This window comes from Poecile atricapillus, chromosome W, assembly GCF_030490865.1.
Source record: "Poecile atricapillus isolate bPoeAtr1 chromosome W, bPoeAtr1.hap1, whole genome shotgun sequence".
In the NCBI taxonomy this organism is placed as follows: Eukaryota; Metazoa; Chordata; class Aves; order Passeriformes; family Paridae; genus Poecile; species Poecile atricapillus.
In genome coordinates this window covers 17033167-17057144 of record NC_081288.1, presented here as the reverse complement: position 1 = coordinate 17057144, position 23978 = coordinate 17033167, and the positions used below count along the sequence as shown (strand labels likewise).

The window sequence follows — 23978 nt, the reverse complement described above, 5'->3', positions numbered from 1 at the left end:
GTTAGTTAAACTGTCAAGGAAATGATGAATGGAATCTGCACCCATGTGTTACCACAAAGATGCCTTACAGACATTTCCTCAGATCTCAAGGCATCTGGCTGGGGCTTTCTTACGTCACCAAATACAACAGAAGAATAGTAATGATTAGCAGTTGTATAACAGCAGCACATTTCTCCAAATTCTTTTTGCTTGGATGTTTATAAAGCTCTGCTGGAAGAGAAACAATAGTTCAAATAGGAAAACTAGGGAAGAGGTGAAGTTTCTTGCTTAAGCCACAAATCCATCTCAAGTCAGTGCCCAACACACAATTCAGATTCTGTGCTCAGATCAAAACTTCCCAGTGAAGGCAGGTTTTTATAAAAATTAGTAAAAGAGATTTTAGTTTCAAAACCTGAAGATATCTTGACAGTAGCACCAAAAAAACCACATTCAGCTCCTTTGAAAGCTGTCTTACAGTCCAGAAATTATGTTTATTAACTTTTCTGTGTGTCTTTCTCACATTAAAAGTTGCTCAAACCAGAAAATGAGCATGAGAAGCAATAAATTAAAAAAAAAAAAAAAAAAAAAAAAAAGAAAATAGAGAACCTGAAATTGTGCAAAAGGAAAACAAGTGATTCCTGAATTCCAACGATTTCTTGGTGTTCCAGTTTTGCTTAAGGCTAAGTCACTCCTTTCAAGGAGTGACTTTCCTTTCTCCTTTCAAGGAAACATCCACAGGAAGGGCAAGGTTGCTCATGCTCTGAGTCAGGGTCTGTCACTGTGTTCCTGGGCGACCTGCCCAAATCCTGCCCCTGGGCAGGACAGGAGGAGGCTTTGTGTCCCTGTGGTGTGGGATGATGGAGCCTCGAGTAGATCTTGCATGGAAATGCCTTTGCTCTGGCCTCTGGAACAAACCTTTCCTGCCCCATGGCATTCCAGCCCTCAGTTCTTAGTGATGGATCTTTGCGATTTAGGGAAAAAGTAGATCACAGTTTGAGTTTCTCAGGCCCTCTCAGGGGTTAAAAACAGAGAATGTTTGGGGAAAAGGTTTGTGCTGATGGTGCCTGTTAGGAGCCAAAGGTCTGGAAATGATTTGTGATCTCAAAACAGAAGACATCAGGTAGGGTACTCAATGCTGAACTTAGAGGGTGTTACTCTTAAATCCTGGGACTGGCTTAGAATCGCAATAATTAACAAAATAATTTCAGCATAAAGTTTTTATACTCCTTCCCTCTGCCCTGTCCCTGTAGCCTAGTTTGGCATTCACTGGAGGGAAATCATTGTACACATTTCCTGTCCATGGGAGATACTCGTGCTGCACGGCAATACCATCCCTGCATCCCTGCCAGCCTCCACTCCCTGCCCCGGTCCCAGAGTGAGGCACTGGCAGGAGCTTCCCTGCTTACACAATCCTGCTGACAGAGGCCAAGTCCAAGCCCACAGCAACTGCCAGGGCCTCTCACGATGCCTTTGCTCTTTCCTCCCCACTCTTAGCCATGGGTTTTCCATCCAGGTTTGCTGCAGCAATCTCTGCAATTCAGCTTTGATTCCCACTGAGATTTTTTTCCTCTCCTTTTTCCAGTGAACAGCTCGACTCTGAATTTCCCAGTGACCTGCAGGGATAATCCCAGCATGCTGAGTGAGGCTGAGGGATCAGACTTGCTCCAGTTCACATCTGTCACCTCGTCCCTTGGCTGATGCTGGTGCTTCCCAGAGCAATTTTCCTCCAGTGCTTGTTACACTGAAGCATCTCTCTCCCAAGCCAAGTTTTCAGCCTCAGTGGCTCACACCCTTGCTGAGGGAGTTTGTGTAGCCTTCAGGTTTGACTTCTGAAATTGCTGCTCACACATTTTGCTGATATCACATGGGCTGGGAACATCACCATGCTCCCTTCACCACAGGTAATCTGGGCACCGTTGTATCCCCACGGGGTCATTTTAGTTGCAAAAGTCTAGCAGAGATAACTTAGGAAAGGGTTATTTACACTGCAAACCTTCCCCAGGTCTCCTGGCAGGCCGGTTGCTTGATGGGGCACCCACTCAGGCTTTTTGCACATTTTTGTGATTGTGAAAGCTCTTCCGCAGAAGAGCTTTTTATTTGCACATGGCTGGACAGCACTTGGCACATGCTAAGTGGCCTTAGCAGCCGCTCCTGTGATGTGCTGCAGCCTTGCCCGGTAAATAAGATTTGATGTGTTTTTCCCCTGCTGATTTTTTCCCTGCTGTAGGCTCCACTGCTGTGTCTCTCCACACCACCTTCCCAAAGGATTATTGCCACCGGTCCATGAGGAACAGCAGCTCCATCAGTGCAGCTGTCTCACCATGTGCTGTTATCAGCTTGGCTCATCACAGCAAGACCTCTTCAGCCTCCCTGGAATTTCTGGCAGATACTATCACTTCCCAGATATAATACATTACCTTTTAATAAATTAGTATGTGCCTAACTTTAATGACCCAGGGAAAAGTAATCTTTAAATTGATGGTATCCTTTTAAAAGAATTTAACCAAAGATAAGTCTTATGTAAATTGTGCAGTGTGTTAGTTATATCCACCTTGAAATTACTGAACAGGCAGCCTCCAGCTTGTGGGAAATTCCAATTTTTTAAAGACATAGCATAGAGAACGACAGTTCCAACCTTTCCCCTCCATTGCTCTATGCACCACCAGGGGTGTTTGGGTCCACATCCCCTCTCTGGGCTATTTTGCTGCTGCATAATTAAAAAAATGTAATTCTGGAATTTTGTACTGCAAATTCATTCACAGCTGCACAAACAGCACTGCCCATCTCAGGGCCATAAAACTACCCTCAGTCCCAGTATGGGACTCACATGAGCCCTGCTCCTGGCACAGTTTGGCCCTGACTGTGCAGGAAGCTCATTACAGATCCCATTCCATGTACCCATGTAAATTTGTCAACCAGTAACTGGCAGAATGGTGCTTCAGGAGCAGAGCGTTCACTCATTTTGTCTGTTTAGTTCGCTGGAGCCTATGAAGGAGTTTAATTTTTCATACCCTTCATTAAAAGAGACCACAGGGAGGACAAATGAGCAAGCAGAGCCATAAATACATTACAGATGTGCAGAGTTTTCTTTGGGGGCTCGAGTCAGAACTGATTTGGCTGGAGCTGTCTGACACTCGCACTGTGGCGTGGCTGTTGCACAGAAGGATTTCTCCTGTGGCACTGAGGGAAGGGCACAGAGTGTGCAGGCCCAAGGCAGATACCAAGGGCACCTGATTGTGCCCGCAGACTTTTACAGTGCCAGAGGAAAGCAGGGATTTTCTCTCAAGAGCTTTGAAAACTAAGGCTGGTCTGAGGGGTTTCTGTGTCTGCGGCAATTAGGAAGATGGAAACACAAAAATTCACTTGGCAGAAAGCACGGGGTTTTACTGACACTCCAGGAGTTTTCTCACAGGATACTGAGCGAAAACCATTTCCATCACATTCCCAGGTGAAGGCCTGCATTAGCCTGCCATGCAAGAAAGCAAATCATGCCCTGCTTGGGCTCTGAAACCATTGCAAAGCCCTGAAGAAAGAGTAGAGAAGGTGAAATTGGCCCCTTAATTTCCTGAAGACTGATGTGATGATCACACAGAGCCCTCAGAAAAGATCTATCAGTGTCACACGTTGAGCAGGGGTCTCTCGGTTCAGGCCACCCCTTCCCATCCCTCATCCCCCTGGCTTTTCTCTCACGTATTTACACCACAGGTCCCTGACCTCTCCTCTTCTTTGGGCCGGTGCCAGGCACACTTGTTTGTCCTGATGTACAATTCCCCTGTGGGCTGTTCCTGATCCAAGGGGCCATGGATCAGGGGAATGACCCACAGGGACAAACAGCCCTGGCCCTGAACATCTCCTTTGGCTGCAGTCTATCCAGGCAGGCATCACATGGAAAGTAAATAGTGACCATGAGAAAACAAGTTAAAAAGGAATACTTGCTCAGATTTGAGACATGCCCTCCCTCAGCAGAAGTTCACAGTACCAGGCATTAAATGAGACTTCTGAGAACTCCATTCTTTTTCATGGAAGAGATGCCAGGTTAGTCCTGAGGGCACAGGGTCTTGTGGGTATCTACAAATTGCTTGTGTTTAAAAAAATAAAAAAAATAAAATAAAAAAAAAAATCAAAACCATCTCAGATACTTCATGGTGACAATTCTGAATTAAAGCATTGATTTTTCAAAGCATTCAGTTTCATAGTTTTTTTCAAAGTTATTATTACTTTGAAGTTTATAAACACTTAATACTGGAAAAGAGAAAAACAGCCCTCATTTATCCCAGAATTATTTAGATCTTTGTTTTCATGATGAGAGTCTTTGGCACGGCTTATGGAAGATGAAATATTCACAAAGTGCAAGGCATAAAGAGGTGCATGACTTTGGCAAACTTTCCTCAAAAGGGATGGGAACGTTGTTTTAGGAAGGGTGCCTTTGGATGAAAGAAAAACAACAAGAAATTATGATGAAAGAAAACAAAAGTAGCTTCACAGCAAGATTTAACTGGCAAAACCCAAACAGCATCATCTTCTTAACCCTCTCACTACTAAGAAACAAAATTCTGTCTAAACCAAATTTTCCTTATAGTCATTCTGCCCCTCTCTATGTGTTCCAAGTAACAATGTCCTGTTATTCCCCTCCTTCACTTCTCAGTCTACAGGAACAATTCTTGCATGTCCCAAATGCCTCTGATTTCATTGCCAGCCTCTAAAATATTCACTGTACCATCTGGAACACCATTTCTCACCTGTGAATGTAGGCAAGAGCCTCTTCTGAATTGGGAGATCTGAGATATGCCTGGATCAGCTGCACTATCTGAGTGCAAAGGGCTTATCATTACTTTGCAAGTGATGTTTGTAGAGCTCTGATAAACAGAATGATTATCTTATAGCAGCTTGGCTCTTCCTTTGTTCCTGTCTTTGGCTGAAAGGCTGGTTAATTAGTTGAGAAACCCTCTTCTGCTACAATGCCTACAAAGAGGGTCTTATTCAAGACCTGTTTTTCAGATTCCCTCAGCATATCAAACCTCACACCTCTGCCGTTTGCACATACAGGTAGTAGAAAACAAATTTAAACTGACCAGGAACAAAAGATCAGTCCACCTCTTTGTTTAGGCATGACACAAACCCAGTGACATGAAAAAGCAAACAGCAGAAGTCAGGAGTAGGTCAGAAAAACAAAGAGATTAGAGGTTACTTGTTATTGCTTGAAAGAATAAAAATTGGCCTAAATCAATTTATTGCGTGTTTTCAGCTTTCCTGCTTGCCTTTCCTTACGGAGCAGACCCTTGAAAGCAGCTTGGAGCTGTGATTTTACAGCAGGGAAGAAAAATACATCCAGTCAGTGTCAGAGGGGTGTGCCAGCATCACTTGCACCTCCCGTGCCCACATTTACATAGAAAGTTTTAGTGAACAAATTAAATTATGTCTATGTGTTGGAAATTTCTACCATGTCATGTTAACAGATCCCTCTTACAGCTGAAGTACTCAGAAAAAACATCAATAATTTAACAATTTTGCTGGGTTTTGACCAACTATATTTGATGCTAATATTTTTCCTGCCGTTTAGCATTACAGCCCTTATTCTGTTTTTACACCACTTTCATCCTCTTCTGAGGAATTGTGCTGGTGGGCTGCCTGACATAAAAAGACATAATAATAAAAAAAATGGTACAACAATAATCAGATTTCAAGGAAATTCACTTACATAGCAGACTACCAGGCAAATTTAGGTACTTAAAAAAACAAACAGAGCCATTCTCTCTAAAGCTATTACTTTCTCTCTTCCTCTGCTTCCTCTAATAAGAAATTAAAATCCATCATGTTCAGGACATTGGAGTATTCATCATTCTGTTCACTGGAGGGCTGTGCTTCAGGAGTAGTGGAGGAAAAACAAATGAAACCAGTGCTCATTTTTACTTGGTATACAAAATTAAGGACCAGATCCTCATTGAGTACAAATCATTATACCTCTTTTTTGAAGCAATGCTGAAAACGTGGCCTTGGACCCAAAATGAAAATGACCCTTCTCCAGGCATTATGGTTACAAGTATGGAGGGGGGTTTTTGCAGTTATATTTTCACATAAGAGCATGATATTTTCTCTTGGGCAAAAATAGATTATTGCAGATCAGAGCTCCCTCTCACCCAGAAGGTGCCACTTGCCTTCAACCACCAGCACACAGCCCCAGAAAGTTCCCTCCCAACAGGATTCTGCTCTTCCTTCTTGCAGGAATGCCCATGGTGATCTGCATGCTCTGTAAGGCGACTTTTCCCCTTTCCTTCCCACATAGGGACCTTAGATAACCACCACCACGATGGAATATGAGCAGCAACACCCCAACTTCTGACATCCTGCTGCAGCTCACCAGTCCTTCCCAGTTACAAGAGATGTGGAGCCTCAAAAAGGGAACTGGCTGGGCCAGTTTTGGCTTGGTACTCAGCAAAAGAGCTGCTCTCTATAAAAAACTGCCCTAAAATCCTTCCCTAGTATACAAAAGAATACATTGTGTTGGGATTATTTCCCAGAAAAGGAAATTAGCCTGCCCTGATCTCAGGCTGGGCCTGAGCTTACACCACCACTGTTCCAGGACTGGCTTGGGTATCCCTACACCATGCTCCAGCTGTTCCCGTGGGCATATCCATAGCCAAGGCTGTGGGGGAGGCTCTCCCTTGTATCAGGATGCTGGAAAATGCACCTTCCTCATGCTCCCTGGAGACTGAGTGCTGGCTGTGCAGAAAACAGCTGGTGAGAAGGGATGCCAACCTCTGCTCCCTCCTGGGCCAGCAAGCCTCAGCCAAGATGTGGGGTGTGTGGAGGTACAGCCTGGTTGTGACCCCGCTCCAGAACTGCTCAGATCCATCCGTGCTCCCAGAGGACAGGGAATCAGGCTGTGGCACAATAAATTTGCAGGACTTGTGGCTTGGGAGAAGAACACGAGGCACAAACCAATACTGAGAATCTCCCACCTTGATTCACCAGTGAACTGTCAGCCCCCCAACAGATAATTAGAAGCCAAGACACTTGACTGTTCAAGTTTGACACAGAAAACCCTAATCCAGTGAGGATGTGCACAGATCTGTAAATGAATGCGGGTTTGTGGATACAGCATCACACAGGCTTACAAGACTTTTGAAGATTTTTGGCCTTAACAAAAAAGACACCATGTAAAAGGAAGAGAAGGGACAAGGAAAGTGACAGGAAGAAAATTTTCAACCCAATAACAACCAGTTGATAATGCAAATATCTAAAACCTACTTTGCCAATTTCTTTGCTCTTTTTCAGTTTGAAGTAGACAATAAGTGAAACCTCTCGAAAACAAAGGGCTCGATGAGAGGCAACAACAGGTAAAGCCAGAAAAGAGCTTTTCACAGCTCTGATTTCCAAGAACTTACTTGCAAGGCATAGAACTATCCAATTATCCTAAAACAGTCATCCAATTTGTTTCTCTGTGGGGAAGCTTGGCTCACTCAGGTCATAAGGATCAGGAAATTAGTTCTTTGTTGAAAGAGGGTATCTTGCCCTCTCATGTTTCCCAACCTACCACAAAAGCAAGGAGTGAGACTGAGAAAAAGACTTTACAAGACAACAGTGAAACTCTTTTTGACAAATAAATGAATGTGCTGAACTCAGGTTAAATACAGACCTTGCAGAGTAAAGCACAAATTTTTGCTGCAACACATTTGTAGGAGAGCCTAAAATGTATATTACAAAGTTTCTGGAGGTGCAGTGAAGTGTCAGTGTTTACTCCCAAGCTTTTCCAAAAATCCCTGAGAAGTAAAAAACTCTTCTTTTTTCCCATGCAAAATTCTGAAGACGGAAACCTCAGCAGCAATACTTTATTCTGCGGTGGGTTCTTTTCTTTCTCCATTTTAATGTGTGTTTTGAAAGCCCTCTAGGCATCTATTTGCATTTTCCAAAAGCTTTGGGGATCTGGCCCTAGCTTACTTATAAAAATGGGGTTTAAGCTTGGAAACTATTGAGGTGTTTTTGAAATTTTGCACTCTTTGTATTTTACAGTATATTAGCCTTGATTTTGATGCTTCAGGGGACAGGTAATTCCTATCATTTTCAATAGAGATGAAATACTGTGCAGCAGGAAAAAATCGAGGGTCAAGAATTTATTGACAAGGTCAAAATTTGAAATGGGTTTGGTGTTCCTTTTTATGTGCATGATGAAGATCTGTGCATAATAGAAAAGCAGGCATGTCTTTTGGCACACCTGCCAGTTTCACAGAAGAGTAACAACAAAACTGATTTATAAACAGAAAGTGGATATAGTTATAAATATATTTAAATATATTGCTAATGAGCTGTATCTTACACTGGAAATTATAATTGTCCCTCATCAAAAGTAACAGTACCATGCCAGACCCTTTAAATATTCTTGGTTTTTGAACTCCATGGAAGTATATCCAACCATCCTGAAGTTTTATATCACACCTGGAGAGAGAGAGAGGATTCCCCTATGTTTTACAGGAAGAATAAGGCCAAAACACTCATCCCAAAGAAACATTGGAATTACAAAGGCTTTACAACTTTTCTGTGCATTGTAAAAATATTCTTGTCTAAATGTCCTTGATCAGAGAAGGGCACAGATTTCCAGACATGAGGCAAATTAACTCCTGCATTAAATATTACACCCATTTCAAGGGCACATTTCCAGGTTCCTAAATTAAAATCTTCTCCTTGTTATTCCCTCCTAGTTAAGACAACTATTTTTGTCCCAATCATTTAAGTTCTTTTAAGGTGTGAATTTTTTAATCTGCTGAGGCAACTCTTCAACAGAAGACTTGTTTTAAATAGTTTGATCTTCAGATGGTTTCTCAGTCTTTGCTTGGTGCAATGGTTCTGTCACCATCTAGGCCAGAGAGATGCAAGTCCCCATAGAGATATTAATTTGTTTTAGCTGATATCTGGTCACTTTCTCAGAGCCACAGTACATCATTTTATCTCTTCCGAAATGCTTTAGATTTATAGTGGAACTTCTTTCCAGGACTTGGCAAAAAGGTGAAACAAAACACTTGCATAAAACTTAACAGACAGTGCATTTTTGTTGTCATTATGTTCAAATTAAGCATCTGAAGACTGATAGTGGTAATTTCTCCTCCCTTATTATACAACATTTAGATTTCCTCTAATTTCCATTTTGGTTTCAGAATTGTCAAGGTTCACATCTTTCTTGCTTTTCTTTGTAACCATAGAAACTACAAACTTAGTTTTTTTCTCTAATGAAAGCCAAGACTCTTGTGCAGTGATCTACAGAAGACAGAACTTGAAGAAAAATACTTAAAAAAATTATGGTTTACTATTGACCATGACAGGCAACTACTGATTTAAACAGGCCTTTAAAAAATGGTTTAAAGGTTTTCATCCAAATCCTATAATCTTATGGCCAATGCACAAGGATGAAGTCTGCTACTGCTGTTTCACTCCTCAGTAACATTCTCCCACTCCAGACTTCAACATGTTCCTCTAACTTGAGCGAACTGGTGCATCTCTGAAGGAAGATGACTTTTTACTAATCGAGAAAAATCAGAGGAAAAAAGCCATTTATTAATGAACAGACAGAACCAGGCTCACCTGATTCCCATTCCTGTGCAGTAAACAGAAGAGCCACACTCATGAATATTGAGTATCTTGCCTGCCAGAACCGTAACTATCCCTGAATATATTTGTACTGTGCTTAGGCTGGACCCAGGAACTGGGAGAGCTGGTACTGACAACAAAAATAAATTTGCTCTGGTTGTTTATTCAAGACTAATTCCCTAGTTAGTGTGAGTTAACATTCACAGCCAGGTCAGATAGAAAAGGGAAGAATTTGGTTTGGGATTCTTTTTTTGAGCTCATTTGGATCTCTTCCACAGAGCAGAGTCTTAAAATCTGCAGTCTCTGTGAGTATTCAGAATTTGCTGTGTGAAACAGAAATAGAACCTATTTCCCATCTTAGAATATCTGTCTTTTGAATTTCAACCATTTGAAGACTGAGATCGCATTTTTCTCTATATTGAACACAGCACATCACTCACACTCAATGCACAGCAAGGCAAGATCTAGAAAACACAGAGGAGAAACAACCAGGAATTATTTCTCCTCAGGCTCCACGAAATAAATATTAACTGAAAAGAAAAACAAAACTAAGAAGAAAGAGTTTGAAGAATGCATTTAAATTTTAATCTGATGTTTGTTTGCTTCCCCTGAATATCAGACAGCAGCTCTATTTTAAAAGAAACCAGCCTCTTGAAATGTTCCTTTTGCAGTTAATCAAATACACCACTGGACATAAATTAACCCCACTCCAAATTAGCTCGTTTTTCTGCTTGTTTGGTATCAGTTCAAATTTATTTGCTATGGACCAAATTCAGCAAAGTGCTTTGATCATGTAAGCAGTCCCACTGAAGCTATTCACATGCCTGGATATATGTGCACAGTTAAATCATTTGCTGGATCCAGCCCTACTTTTCGTCAAGAAAGCATTTGCAGGGACAAGGTTTGTTCTGTTCCAACCATGAAGAGTTTCTTGCAAATCCATGACAGAGAAAGCAGCGTTCATCATTTGTCACTGGCCACACAGTGCTGTTTCTGTTTCCCAGAGAGCCAGATTTTATAGTCTGGATTAAATTTGAAGAGCCCACCGAGACACTGCGTTTCTTAAGGTGAAAAGACAGTGGCAAGGGCAGAGGTAGTCACTGATAGATCAAGGAGAGGAGGAAATTAAGAAACCTCAGAAACATTCTCTTCCTGCTTTTGGTCAAAAAGGCATCATTCTTGGAAAACTTACATAACCAAAAGGCATGTGGGCCTGTTTTCTCCTTTCTGTGCTCATTAAGAACATATGTGTAAGGCTCTGCACGCTTGTGGCTGTGTGGTGTAAGGAATTCCCAGTGCAACTAGAATCCAAAGGGTGGCTTACTCCTTTTCTGGGATACTTTAATTACCCCTTTGGCAAAACCAAAGCAGGATCTTTATGGGAAAACTGCTTTCCTACAGATCTGAAAACTTCTCTGGCTAGATCCTCCTTACCCTCCTCCAGCAAAGTGTGGAAAAAGGATTGAGTGAAGGTGAATGTGACACAAATTATTTGGGATTACATTAAAAGTAACAAAGTTAAGAAGTGATTGGGGTGGGCACCAGGAGTGAAAAACTGTCACAGCAGAGTCAGCCCACACCAGCATGAGTTCCTGTCCTTGGCTGGTACAACTTAGCATCACTCTGTAACATCTTCCTAACCAATTTTCTATGGAAACAAGGCATCTTGTTCTTTCACAAAAGAGCAGATGGACTGCTGTGTTATATAAGGGAGGTATTTGTACAATTTTAGCCCCATTTCATGACTGGATTTGAGCCTGGTTCCTCCCATTTTGCTCCAATGACCATTGTCATCTTCCCCATGTTAGCCTTGGTCAAATTCTTGCTTAAATTTATGCTATTGAGGCAACACAGAAATTCAATTTTCTCTTTTTGCCACCACCTCATCTTCCAAAAGCGTTACATTTTTGATGTACAAGATCACTCTTGAAAATGTATTTGATGCCCTCTCTGGACATCCTGTCATATCAAGCTGTGCAAAAATTGCTCTGAAAAATTCACAAATGCTATTTTGAAGCAGCAGAAATGTGTTCCCTTCAGTGACTTCATAACCAAATTGCAGAAGGGAAATAGGAAGAAATAAGACATTAGAATATTAAAAAATGCCAGTGCTCAGCCAGCAAGTCAAACACCACAACAGCACTGAGCATAAACATTTTATGCCTTGTTTGCATGTGCTGAACCTTCAGAAATCTCTTAAATGTGGCCATTAATTTCCCCTCTATAAAGGGGTGTTTTTCATTCACTAAACTTTCTCACAGGAAATTACACAGAAAGTGTATAAAAATTATTTGGTGGGGTTGAGAAACTAATTGATGAGTGAACTTCGGGTAGAAAACACTATTTGATGTTGTGGCCCCTGGTTCTGCTGAACACCTGGAGTGGGCAAACATAAACTCAATGACTTATCAAGTACTTGTTTTCAGTAAACCATTAACTCTTTCAAAAAGGCTTTTCTCCTCCTAACAATAATTTCCCAGGTCATATAGCTTCAATAGCTTCCCAGATCATTCACTCCATAAGAGTCCCTGGGAAGCCAGAATTTTGGGAAAATTTCTCCCTTGAGTTTTATGGCTTCTGTTGTGTTTACAGGCTTCATGAAAAACAAAAGGAAGCTGTGGTATATTCTGAGAACAGCGGCCCTTGGGATCTTGACAGGTATATTTGGTTAAATATTTTGCAACAAAGAATCTACCTACAACAGCTTTTAGGGTGTTGTCTGACATTTTTGAAAGTCATAGTAAAAAATACCTAGTGCAAACAAATCTCGCCCAGTAGAGTGCAGAACTGGTCATCAGCACCATTCCTTTTTCCTTTTATCCCTCAAGTGTTGTTTGCTTTAAAGTTTCTCAAACTGAAGGTGAGTGTTTGTGTGTGACTGACCACAGAAAGCACATGGTCCCCAACAGAATAATCTAATTTTTACAAACACACCTTCACTTCATGTTGTGCTCAGGGCTCTTCTCATACACTGCTTAGCACCTCTTCCTGTAAAAGAGGATAAAAAGGCCTAGACAAAGAAAAAAAAGTGACAGCCTTCTGAAGACTTTTTCACCAGGAACTTCGGAGGTGTGCTTACAAAAAATCTGCTTAGCAAAATGAACCCATGAGAAAGGATGTGATCATAACCCAAGTTCCAGACCTATTAGGAATATTTGTACAAACATCCCCAACCCCAAATCTCACAAATATTTATTTCCTCGTATCTAAACTGAAGTTATGCGTGTAGTCTTGAAAATGTCCTCCATGTAGCACCAGCACAGAGCCGTGTGGAAGCAAAACCCTGCTCTCCGCTGAAGGACCAGGAATTAAAAAAAAACACCTCCATAAAAACTCTTCGGGATGCTCAAAACCCGCAAGAGGAACAGTGATAACACAAACAAGAACAAGAGTTCTTTTGATGAGATTCTTCTTTAAATGACTGGTGTGTCGTGGACATGGCACAGGCAGTTTTGGGAAGGCCACAAGCCCGGGGAAGAGCTGGGACTGACTGCTGCTGCTCTGCTGCTGCGAACCGAGCGCAGACCCTGCGCCAGTGTTTGCAGACAGCGAAAAATGCCTGTGCATCACAGCGCTGAAGTTCATTTCCAAATAGGTTTCGGATTTTTTTAATGGTCATTTTCCCAAAACTGATTAAAACTTCATACTCAAAAACTTTTTGCCCCAAACAGCCGCCTGCAGTCTTTGCTGCTCTGAGGTTTATGAGGTTGGGTTTTGTTGTGTTTTCGTTTTTTTTTTTTTTTTTCCGGGGAATTTTCCATCATCAAAATCCGTATCAGCCACAACACAGCACGCTGTCTGCCGGGTAAAATCTCGTGGAAAACAGCAGAGCAACCTGAGGTCTCCGGCGCGGCCAGGGCTCGTGGGCTGTGGAGGAGGGCGGGCGGCCCCGGCTCCGGGCACGGGGCTCCCCTCGGCCGGGACTGCAGCGCCTCAGGCTGCCGGGGCGGAGGCTCCGGGTACCGGGCACGGCTCGGGGGGCTCCCCTCAGCCGGGACTGCAGCGCCTCAGGCTGCCGGGGCGGCGGCTCCGAGTGCCGGGCACGGGACTCCACTCGGCCGAGGCTGCAGCGCCGCCGCCTCCCGAAGCTGCCGGGGCGGCGGGGGCGGCTGCGGCTTTAAGAGCTCCCACAATGCCGCGCTGGCGCCCCGGTTCCGTTACACGTCTCCCCCGGTGAAGGGGAGCGAGGGAGCGGCAGGAAGGAGGCGGAGGACGCCCGCCCACCCCCGCGGCGCGGCGGGGCCGGGGGAGGAGCGGGGCAGCAGCGGGGCAGGGCCGCGCCGAGCCCCGGGCGCTGCTCCGGCCGCGCCGCCCCCGCGGGCAGCGAGGCGGGGCCGGCGGCCGCTGGCGCTGCCCGGGAGCCGCCGCGGGACGGGCGCCCGGAGCCGCTGCCGGCACGGAGAGCGAGGGGACGGGCGGTAAGTGCCGCTGCCCTACCCCGCTCCCCTGCCCCGCTCCCTCCCTCCGTCCCTCGCTCCCTCTCCCGGCTCCGCGTCCCCTCTCTGGCAGCTCCCGGCTCGTCCCCACTGGGGGGGTTTGCTACCTTCCCTGCCCCCTCTTCGCTCGCCAACTTTCCCGTCCTTCTCGCCCGTTTCCCATCTCCCTTCGGATTTTCGTGGGGCTTTTTTGGGTTTCTTTTCCTGTTTTTTTTTTGTTGTTGTTTGTTTTGGTTTGGGTTTTTGTTTTTTGTTTTTTTTTTGAATTTTCGGCTCTGCCGTTGCCCCTCTCGCCTCTTCCCAGCTCTCTCTCACTCTCTTCTGTCCTTTCGCTTCTTCCTTCGTTACTTCCCCGGCTTCCTCCGGCTTTTCCTCTCCTGGCATTCTGTTTTTTCTCCGTTGGGCATCTCGTGGAAAAGTAAGGGATATTTCTCGGTGTCCTTGAGGAAGGGAATTCAAAACCTACTTTTCTTACACAGGGAAATCATTGTAGTAGTTTTTATTCCCCTTCTCTTCCTGTCCCCGGAAAGAAAATTAAACCTATTTTTCTCCATTTCTTTTCCCTTTTGCTACGTGGACTGTTTATTTTGGTCCTTTTTTTTTTCTTCTCCCCCTTCTCCCGGCGGTGCAGGTTTGTTTCACGATTAATCTCTTTTATTCCTTCCCCAGCCCCTCCCTCTTTCTTTTTCTTCCCTAGTAAGAAGAAAGATTAGAAGAAAATGTGTTTTGCCAGCAGGGAATGCATGAGACTTTTTGGTTAGGGTTTTTTTTGTTGTTGTTTTTTTTCCCCTCTCGTGGGGTACTATTGATGAGAAAAGCTTAAGCAAATACAGTGCGGTAGGACAATACAGAGGCATGAACTTTAAAGGGTAAGGAAATGGATTTTGTTGCTTGGTTTCTCCAGCTCTGTAGTGTTGTTGGGGAGGTCTGCTCTAGGGTCCGGATTGGGGTTGTGTTAGTCCGGTGTGTGCCAGCCTGAGTTTGTTTTTTTTGTCCAGCAGAATGGTGATTTAAATGCAGTCCTAAACTGCATTTAAGTGTTGCTCGTGGGTTTCGTCAGTGTGGAAAATGAGGAGTCGGGGGAAGGTTAGAGATTTCGGTGACCCCTTTGGAACTACACCTGTCACACCTTCCATCACCAAGCTGCAGGTGTGTCGGAGATTGATACATTTAACAAAATCACTGGAAACTGCTCGCATCCATGGCAAAAAAGTGCTGTCGGGGCTTTAGGAAGTCTGGTTCGGACCTTGTGAGTTTCTGCCTCAGCTCTAGTCGGCATCACACGGTGGAATTGAGTGTTCGCCGGGCTGTGGGGTGCGAGCGAATCAATTGATCTCTGCAAAGGCACCTGTTTAAGGGCGTTCGGGCTCCCAGCTCATTGTGTTGGGGAGCGGTGCGATTGTGTGAAGTGCTGTAAAAGTAAAGGACTCTGTCTTTTCTAAGTAGAGGATACGTAGCTTGTGAACGAACTGTCAACTCTTTTGGTGGGAGGTGGTTCTTCTTTCTGTTACATGGCCTCTTGTGATAGATACTGTTCCAAAAGCTGAAGAGCAAATAAAATCAGCCTTACTTTTTTTTTTTTTTTTTTTTCCGCTTTCTTTAAAGAAGAAAATTTAATTTCGGATTAACTTTTTGATTGATGATATCTCATTGGAAAGTAGGCTAGACATGAAATTGGAAGTACTTTTCTGTGTCGTAGAGCACAAAATTTTTTTGATACGGGATGAATTGCTGAGGGAACTGAAATGACTGCTTGGGATTCATCGTATTTAGTCGTGTGCCTTTAGGACAACTGAGAGATAAAGGTGGTTCACTTTTTACAGCTGAGTAATCTCTCCATCCTTTCCACCTTCGCGAGCCCAGCAGAATTTGATCTGTTGTTTAAATTAATTTTTCCTAGAGATGAAAAAGTTTGGGATAGTGGGAAATAGGAGGAGAAAAATACCAAGTCATATTTAGCGAGAAGTTTAAGTCTTTCAAAACTAACTCGAACTGTTACTGGAAACACCAGCAGCAATTCTGAAGAGCCAAATTAAGGTGATTAATATAACTTCTTTAAATCTGTTTGAGGGAAGCTCTGAGAAGGAATGAAGGAGATTGAGTTGCTGAAAGTGCAGAGCTGAGCACTGAGGATGCTGGGTTCTGTTCCTGCTTCTGCCATCGCAGGGCAGTGTGACTTCCTGCCTAAGCTGCTTTCCTGCCTGCACCTCCTGGGATACTGAGATTTCCCCGATTCCCTTAAGTGCTTTTTCACATGATTTATAAGAATAATTGCGTGTAAGTGTTCAGTTGTGGTTTTGATTGCTGATCAGGTGATAGTTTGGCTCATGCTAATACTCATTCTTGGAAAGTTGTAGGGATCTTGAGCATCACCGTTTATTTTGGGTGAGCCTGGATTTTTACATTGCTGCAAAGGTTTTGAGACTGGGGTTATTTTTATCCCCTGAGTATCTCTGACAGTATCAGTGCGTTATTCTTCTATAGTCCCTTAAGTCTGCCTCAAGCTGAATATGAAGGACAGCATTGACCTCTCCAGAAAGAAATTGTTAAATTGAATTACAGGGTGGAAAACTGTCCTGTGGGGACTGGGCTGAGGACCCCCCTCAGCGTGATGCTTGCTGTTCCTGGTAATTTTATTTTGTGAGGTCTGTAATTATGAACTTGGCTTAGTCCACCAGTTTGCTTTCTAATTTTAGGATTTTTGCTTGGGTTTTTAAGTCTTTTAAGACTTCTATCTTGACATTAAATGTGAATGTTTTATGGTTTTCTGGGGCTTTTTTGAGTGTCTGGGTTGTCCTGTAATTTTTTTTATGGTGGAGTTGGGACTTTACAGTGTGATTAGATTTATTATAATCTCAGTGCCTGCCTTCCTGTGACTTTTGGGACTAGGATACTTAGTAAATGTGAGGCTCTAACCTGTTGATTGTCTCTCTTCAGTGAAAAGGAGACTCAGCTCTGTACAAAGTTATTAGGCAAGTATATGTGCGTTTGTGTGTACATATGTACACATGCTGTCCTCCACATTAACTTGCTGTCCTCCTGCATATGCTCATAGCCAGCTCCAAGATTCTGAATCTGGACAGTGAATCTAGTTTCAAAATCAGTTTCATAAATTCATCCTACCCTTCCCATTCCCCTTCAAAGCTTGCAGTGATCTCATGCCTGTGACAGGAGCGGTTTTCCTGGCTGATAAGGGGGATGCTCATGTTGTTTTCTCCCTTGACTGTTCTGAGGGCTGTATGTTATCTCCCTCTGTGCTGATAAAGTGTGGAGAGGGGGTTGCCTGGTCTGTGTGTGCTGAGCGGTGCCATCCTGCTCCATCTCTCTCTGGTTTGTCACCTGTGGAGCTGGGATCACAGAACTTGTCCTGCTTGGGAAAGGAGGGTGGGTTCAAGCTGTAGGTACAGGGGTTTGTCACATCTGCCAGGGGAACTGCACACCCCTCTGGGTTGTTCCTTCACTTGGATCTCTGCAAGCATCTGGTCATCTTTGTGATGACATAAATAGGGAGAGTGTTAATGTATCCGAGAGGGCTCCAGGACAGGCGCCGTGAGCTTTCAGATGGCAGGCGCTCGAGAAATCCGCTTAATTCACCTTTCTGCTTTTGAGCCACTCCTTAAGGAGGGAGGAATCTGTTTACTTTCTTGTTGTTCTTGGAAAACAGGCTCACCCACAACAAAAGACCCTGTAATGCTTGCTGTAGTGTAGGATTATTGCACAAAAGCATCTTACTGTGCAGCGCTGTGGCTGCACTCGGTGTTGTATGATAACACATGTTTCTCAGCTGTTGTTGATTCCTCAGTGGCACAGACTTCAAAGGAATGCGCTGAAAGAGAGCTGCAGCCAGGGAAAAACGGGGTTTGTTCCAGTGGCCTGTACCATCCATCTGTTTAAATACTTTGCTGAACTGTTCCAGAGTGTTCAGGCATCCAGTTAGGACTGGCAAGCAATTACAGCTGGGAGTAGAGCCTGCTGCAAAGAGACCACCTAGGGGAGGCTTAAGTGCTACCTCCCTTCTGTGGGTCAGAGCCCCCCTGCCCTCCCAGCCAGCCAGGGGAGATAAGGCTCTTCATTTTGGGTATCTTTCAACATGACATTGTCTAATTCCTAATGCTGTTGAGGATTTATTTATTTTTACTCTCCATGCTATCTTTAGCACAAGAAGAGAAGAATGGTAATGAGGACAGACGGTCATCTCTGTAGTCTCCTCTGTGTGGGTAGCAAGTTAGGTCTATAATTTAAATGAATAAATATTTATAATTAGATAATTCCTTTTTTTACTGTTCCCAAAATGTGTGGTATAGTTGATTATACTATCAACTATAGTAGTTGATATACAGTTATATACAGATATGCTACTATAGTAGTTGATAGTACAGTTGAGAGTGATCTGTTGATCACTTGTGTCTCCAAAGGTAGTGATATACATTACTGGATTAATTTTAACTCCAAAATATGAGCAGTAAAGTTACATCAATTACATTGTTCTCTTTCAAATTGAATTTGGGGACTTCACAACTTCATCCACAGTAACTGAAAAAAACCCATAACACAGGACAATGCTGCCAATTCCAAGTATTATGAGTTATGTTTTTACTTAAATTCCAGTATTGGAGTCTGCTGTGCAAGACACGTCTACACCCGTCGTTGCTGACTGAATCTTCACGTCACGGCCTGTGTGTTCTGTGTAGTCCCAGATAGTGCAACTCAGAGGAAATACTAGCAGAGAGGCTACAAGTAGTCCGTGGATAACCTGTGAAGATCCCTGAAGTTTTTCTGTGTGGGACTGACATTAATTTTGAGGATTGGAATGAGCACTGCAGATAGAGCAATGTGTTTTTCAGCTAAGAGGGTTTAACCTTCTTTCTCAATGAAAAATGCTCATGTAGATGTACTAAGAGGATATTTGAGCTTGGAAAAGTTGGGAGATACTCCAGGATTTGTTTTTCACCTGCAAGCAAGCAGCACAGCTTTAAAGGTGAGCTTGGATGTTGTCCTCTGCTGTGGTATTGCTCCCTCCTTAGTAGTGTGATGTGACATCTATGCCTTTGAAAAGAGAGCTCTTTCTCCCCATGTTGGCAGTTGTGATGGTTTCATGGTGGTTTGAAACGTCAGATTTTAATGCCTTACTACCCCTTTGAGCAGAAGGGGGAGGAAAACTTCTAGAAATGTGTAATGCAACTGACTTTCAGCTTCTGCCCTTGCTCCAGGCTTGACATTGTAGTTTGAATTTATTTACTTGCTTTGAAAGCTGTACTCGGTGTAACCTTGAGTTTTACTTCCCTTACTGCAACAGTACCTGACGTGTTTCCAGCCTGTACCTTGCAGTGCCTCTGCATTGTCCAGTTTTAAACTGGCCAGGCTGTTGGTGCTTTCTTTGTATTGTGTTCTCCCTATGAATCTTTAGAGCTGGAACTTCCTTTTGCTTCAAGTGAACTGGAAGTGTTTTGCTAAAATATTTTTGGACTCCTGAAGTGTTTGTCAATGCTTCCAAGCTGTAGTTCAAAGGGAGTTTGGAGTTTCCAGAAGAACCTTTGGAAACTTTAGGTTTTGCTGTCTGTCAGCAGTTTTGTAAGCGTTGATAGAGGCTGTAATTCCACTGGGCAGCCAGATGTTTTGTGTCTGTGCTGAAGTGGGGAGACAGCGTGGCTTTAGGGGTTGAAGGGTCTGCTGTTCTTGTTACAGGGCTGTTTGAAGATCTTCAACAGATCGGATCTGCTTTCTCTCCTCTCCCTTCTGCTCCCTGTTGCCATGCCTGTGCTGATGGTGATTACCCCTTTCTGAGTAAAATGGGATTATTGAGAGCAAAGCATAAACTTGCTTTCTAAAAGGTAGATATTTGCTTGTCAGTCTGTGTTTCTTGAGTACTAAGCTTGAAGCTGTATAAAGGCTGCATGTATCTTGACAATTAGTGAATTTATAGCAAAATAATATAGCAGATTAATTCTAACATTAATTCTGACCAGTGTGGCATTAAGTGAAATTTATAAAGAAATCAGTTTTCCTTGCAGACAGAGGAGAGAACACTCACTGATGTAAATCCCCCAGTTCCATATTAAATTGCACCTTTTTTAGGTACTTAAACACTTGCAAAATCTGTGTCTGTCTTTCTTTCTTTTGCCTTCACTATGTGACATGTGAGGGAAAGTTAAAAAGAACTCATCAGTGGCTGCACATGTCAGAGTCTTCCTTGAGAAGAAAGTAGGAAGGTGCCACAGCTGGTAATATTTGAAGTCAGTATTGGGAATCAAGAGAGCAAATGCCTAAATGTGCCATTGCATCTATGTAGCTGGCAATACTAACTAGCAGTAGTACCTGGAATAATAATTCCCATCTGGAGAGAAACATATGGCAGTGGTTGAATGTCCTTGTCCTTGCCCACCAGGAAGTGATTGTGGTGGATTTTAGGTTTGGTTTTGTTTTGGTTTTGTTTGGGTTTTTTTTTAGACAGCTTGCCCTGGGCTTCATCCATGCGTCCAAGTCAATCCAAGCATTTGCTCTGGTTTCACTGGGAGCAAGGACAGAAACTTTGAATAAGCTGAGTTGGAGACTTTGTATTTTGAGCAGTGGAAGTGGCACAGAGGAGCACAGATCTAACCAAGAACAGTCACACTGAGTACAATGCAGAGTTTTCATGCAGTTAATGGGATTGGAATTGGTAACCTGATATTCCAAAGAGATAACAAAGGCTATTTAGCATACAAGGGAACATAGATTTTTATTTTTTTTTTTAAGGAGTTGGAGTGTAGCAGAATCTTATGTCAGAAATCATTCTAGTGAACAAGTTCTGGCAGAAAATGACTGAATTAACAAGAGTTTATGAAATACTTTGAATAGAGAAGGAATTTTCTTTTTTACTATGAGTGTTCTTTCACTGCAGTTCTTGTATTTGCTTAGCAGTTTACCTGCTTTCCTCATGTCCTGTGAACTTAGCCTTTGTTTCAAATTGAAATATACCATAAATTAAAAGTCTTTGGCTTTTCTTCTTCCAAGAATGGAAGAGGGGAGCAAAACAAAATTAAATGTGCAAGGTTGTACCCTGTGTTCCCTTATTTTCCAGGAACAGACCAGAAAGAGACCAGCTTGATATAGACCACAGCAGTGCTACTTGGGGTTAAGCTGTCCTGTGTGAGAGCACAGAGAGCTCTCTTTAGATGGTTTTTAGTGTAGTGATGATGATCTGTGATCATCATCAGCTGTGAGAAAACCCAGTCCGACCTCATAACTCAAGAATTAAGATCATATCCTACTTTGTGCCTGCTGCTTGCCTCCCTTGTTGTTTTAGTGAATCAAAGGAACTTGCAGTCTGTGTGGGCAAGGCTGGAAGATAAGAGACACATACCTTCAGGAGGCGGTGTGTGCTACAGGAGGAGAGCTGTGTGTGAGTTTGCTGTTGGCACGTTCTCTGTGCCATGGGTTGGTCATTTTTCTGAGGCAGAAATTAAGGGCAGAGGCTCACTTTTCTTAGGTAGGGTGTGAGAGAGCTGAACTTGTGCCAGCAGCCAGAAATTACAATTTAAAAAGTACTCTGGTGGTGGGTTTGGTTTTACTTCAACTCTTAGCAAGAGAGAAGGAGTTTGGGTCTATTAGGACTTCCTGGTATTCTGTTTGTAACTCATTGCAGAGCTCCTCATCAGCCTTGATCAGCAACCTGAGCTGGTGGAAGGTGTTCCTGCCCATGGCAGGGGCTTGAAATGAGATGGTCTTTAGGTCCCTTCCAACCCAGACCGTTCTGTGATTCCATGATTCTGTGTTGGATTTCCAGTGTGCCTTTTGAAACATGGGGTTCTTTCCCAGCCCCTGCTGTTCTCCTGCTGCCATACTTTGTTCCTGTGCTCCCTGTGTGTGCCTGATGGCACTGCCACCCCTCTCTGCCCTGCCACCAGGCTTCCTAAACACTCCCTCACAACTTTGTGGCTTTCCAGGTGCCTCTCTAGTTGCAGCACAGCTTCTGCTTTTGGATGGGAGAGAAAGACAATGGCACTTTCCCTTCCCATCTCCCAGCCACAGAGCATTCCTCTAATTCCTCTGCTGCTGAGCTATTTGGAGCGGAGCAGGGGGAACACTTGCTTTGCTGTTGCCTTGTCCAGGAGTTGGGTTTAACTTGCATGAAGCACCTGTCCTGTTGTGATCCTGACATCCTGTCAGTGCTCATTTCCCCTGCTCCTTGAGAGACAGCGTTTTTATTGCTGGCAGCTCTCTGCCTTAGCCTTCTAGGGAGGCCCAGCCAGAAATTTTCTAGAATTCTTCCACTCTCTCCCTCCCCTTGTCCTTCACTGACCTCTAACCACATTTTTATCTTTCTTGACAAGATGCTTAGTTTCATTTATCAGCTGCTTTTTCCTTCATTCTTCAGCTTTTGATTATTTTTCCAGGAGCTGCTTAGAAACATTAATGATTGCAGATGTGCAGAACAGTTAAATACAGTCACATTCCTCAAGGTTTTGGTGTTTTTATTGTACTCTAATACTAAACTGCCTGTGGCAGGTAAATATTTTTTAGGTACACTACTTGTTATGTATATCCATCTTCAGCAGAGGGTAAGGAACTGCAGTTGGCTGTGTTTTCATATTACAATATACCAATATTACTAGCTGCAAAACCCCTATGTTTCCCTCCCTGAGCATAAGCTAGTGTAGTATGTTCTGACTTTTTAAAAAGCCATTTACATTTTCTGAATTTGTATTTGCACACTGTGAGATAAAAATTTGGCATAAATAGAAGGAAATTTCAAATACACTTTCCTGTCTTAGCCTAGTGGCTTCCTAAGTGCTTGGCAAGTGCTCTGTCACGTCTAGACAATATTATTTTGTTCTAAAAAACTTAAATATTACCTCAACTTTTGTAAAAATGTTTGCTTTAATTGTGGATAGCAGAGTAGAGGATGACTGGATTTATTTTAATATATGCTGCAAGGGTATTTATTTCCTATTTTGCAGTGCCCTTCATGCTTGTCATTGTAAGTGTATGAGCAAAAGCCTAAATAATTGGAAATCTATATGCTTCCTGAGCATGGTTTACTTTAATAGTCCACAATGATCTCTGGACAAACTGTATTTTATTTCAAAAGACCTCCATTATCCTCAGCTTGACCAGTATGAATGAGAATAGCATTCAATGTATACACCATTTTTAAGAATACCCTTCTTTTTCTTGCTGACATGGACATAAAGCATGTGATAGGGTGAAGACAGTTCTGTAATAGAGTAGGAAATTAAACAAGAGGAAAGCAGAAGGTATAGCTTCAAGTTTATAAAGTTTAGATTGGATATTTGGAAGAAATTGTTCCCTGTGAGGGTGGTGAGGCACTGGAAGAGGCTGCCCAGAGAAGCTCTGGATACCCATCCCTGGAAGTGTTCAAGGATTTAATGAAGAAAAGAATATTTAAATCTCTTGTGATGATGACATAATATGTAGCTGTAGTGTTGAGCCTCTTCACTGCTGGGATTTCCAAGTACAATGCAGATGGGAATCTCTGGTCTGATTTTAATATTGGCAGGGGAAGTCATCTGAGTTGCTTCATTTAGAGTTCAAATCTTAGTACAAAATTACATTGTGAACTTCCTTTGGACATTTGACCACTACTAATCAGCAGCTTTTTTTCCTGAAAAAATAAAAGGTATGGCTACTAGATGAATAATTAGACCTTAGCAGTTGGTAGGTGCATGTCCCATCCTCAGTGGGCGATACTGTTGGCATTCCCAGGATAATGTCCCTGTAATGAAGTCCAGCTCTGGAAGAAGTTCTTGATTAACTTGTGTAGCAGCACGACAGCCTCTGTTGCACCCTGAAACGCTCCTCAGCCAGGCTGGAAGTGGCAAAGGCACAGATGTAGAGTGATGGTGGCCAAACAGTGCCACCTGCGAGCCACCCTGTGAGTCACTGATGCCGTGTGTGCTGTGGCTGTCACATATCCGGGGGGAAGTGCCTTTGAGACACGTTAAGCTGATTTACCTGGCACCTCGAGTGGGATAACAGCAGGCA

At 43.2% G+C, this 23978-nt stretch overlaps 1 protein-coding gene across 3 annotated transcripts in view; it reads left to right on the top strand.

The window, feature by feature from the left end:
• Positions 1-13818: 13818 nt before the first annotated feature.
• LOC131591904 (ras association domain-containing protein 8) overlaps positions 13819-23978 on the top strand; it is a 72960-nt gene continuing 62800 nt past the window's right edge. The window contains exons 1-2 of one of the 3 annotated variants that reach the window (XM_058863019.1): positions 13824-13976; positions 14996-15143. The gene's annotated coding sequence lies outside the window, so the exon portion shown is untranslated. Of the gene's footprint in view, positions 13977-14814; positions 14864-14995; positions 15144-23978 lie in introns of those variants that run through there. The other 2 variants (XM_058863017.1, XM_058863021.1) reach the window with 2 other exon arrangements.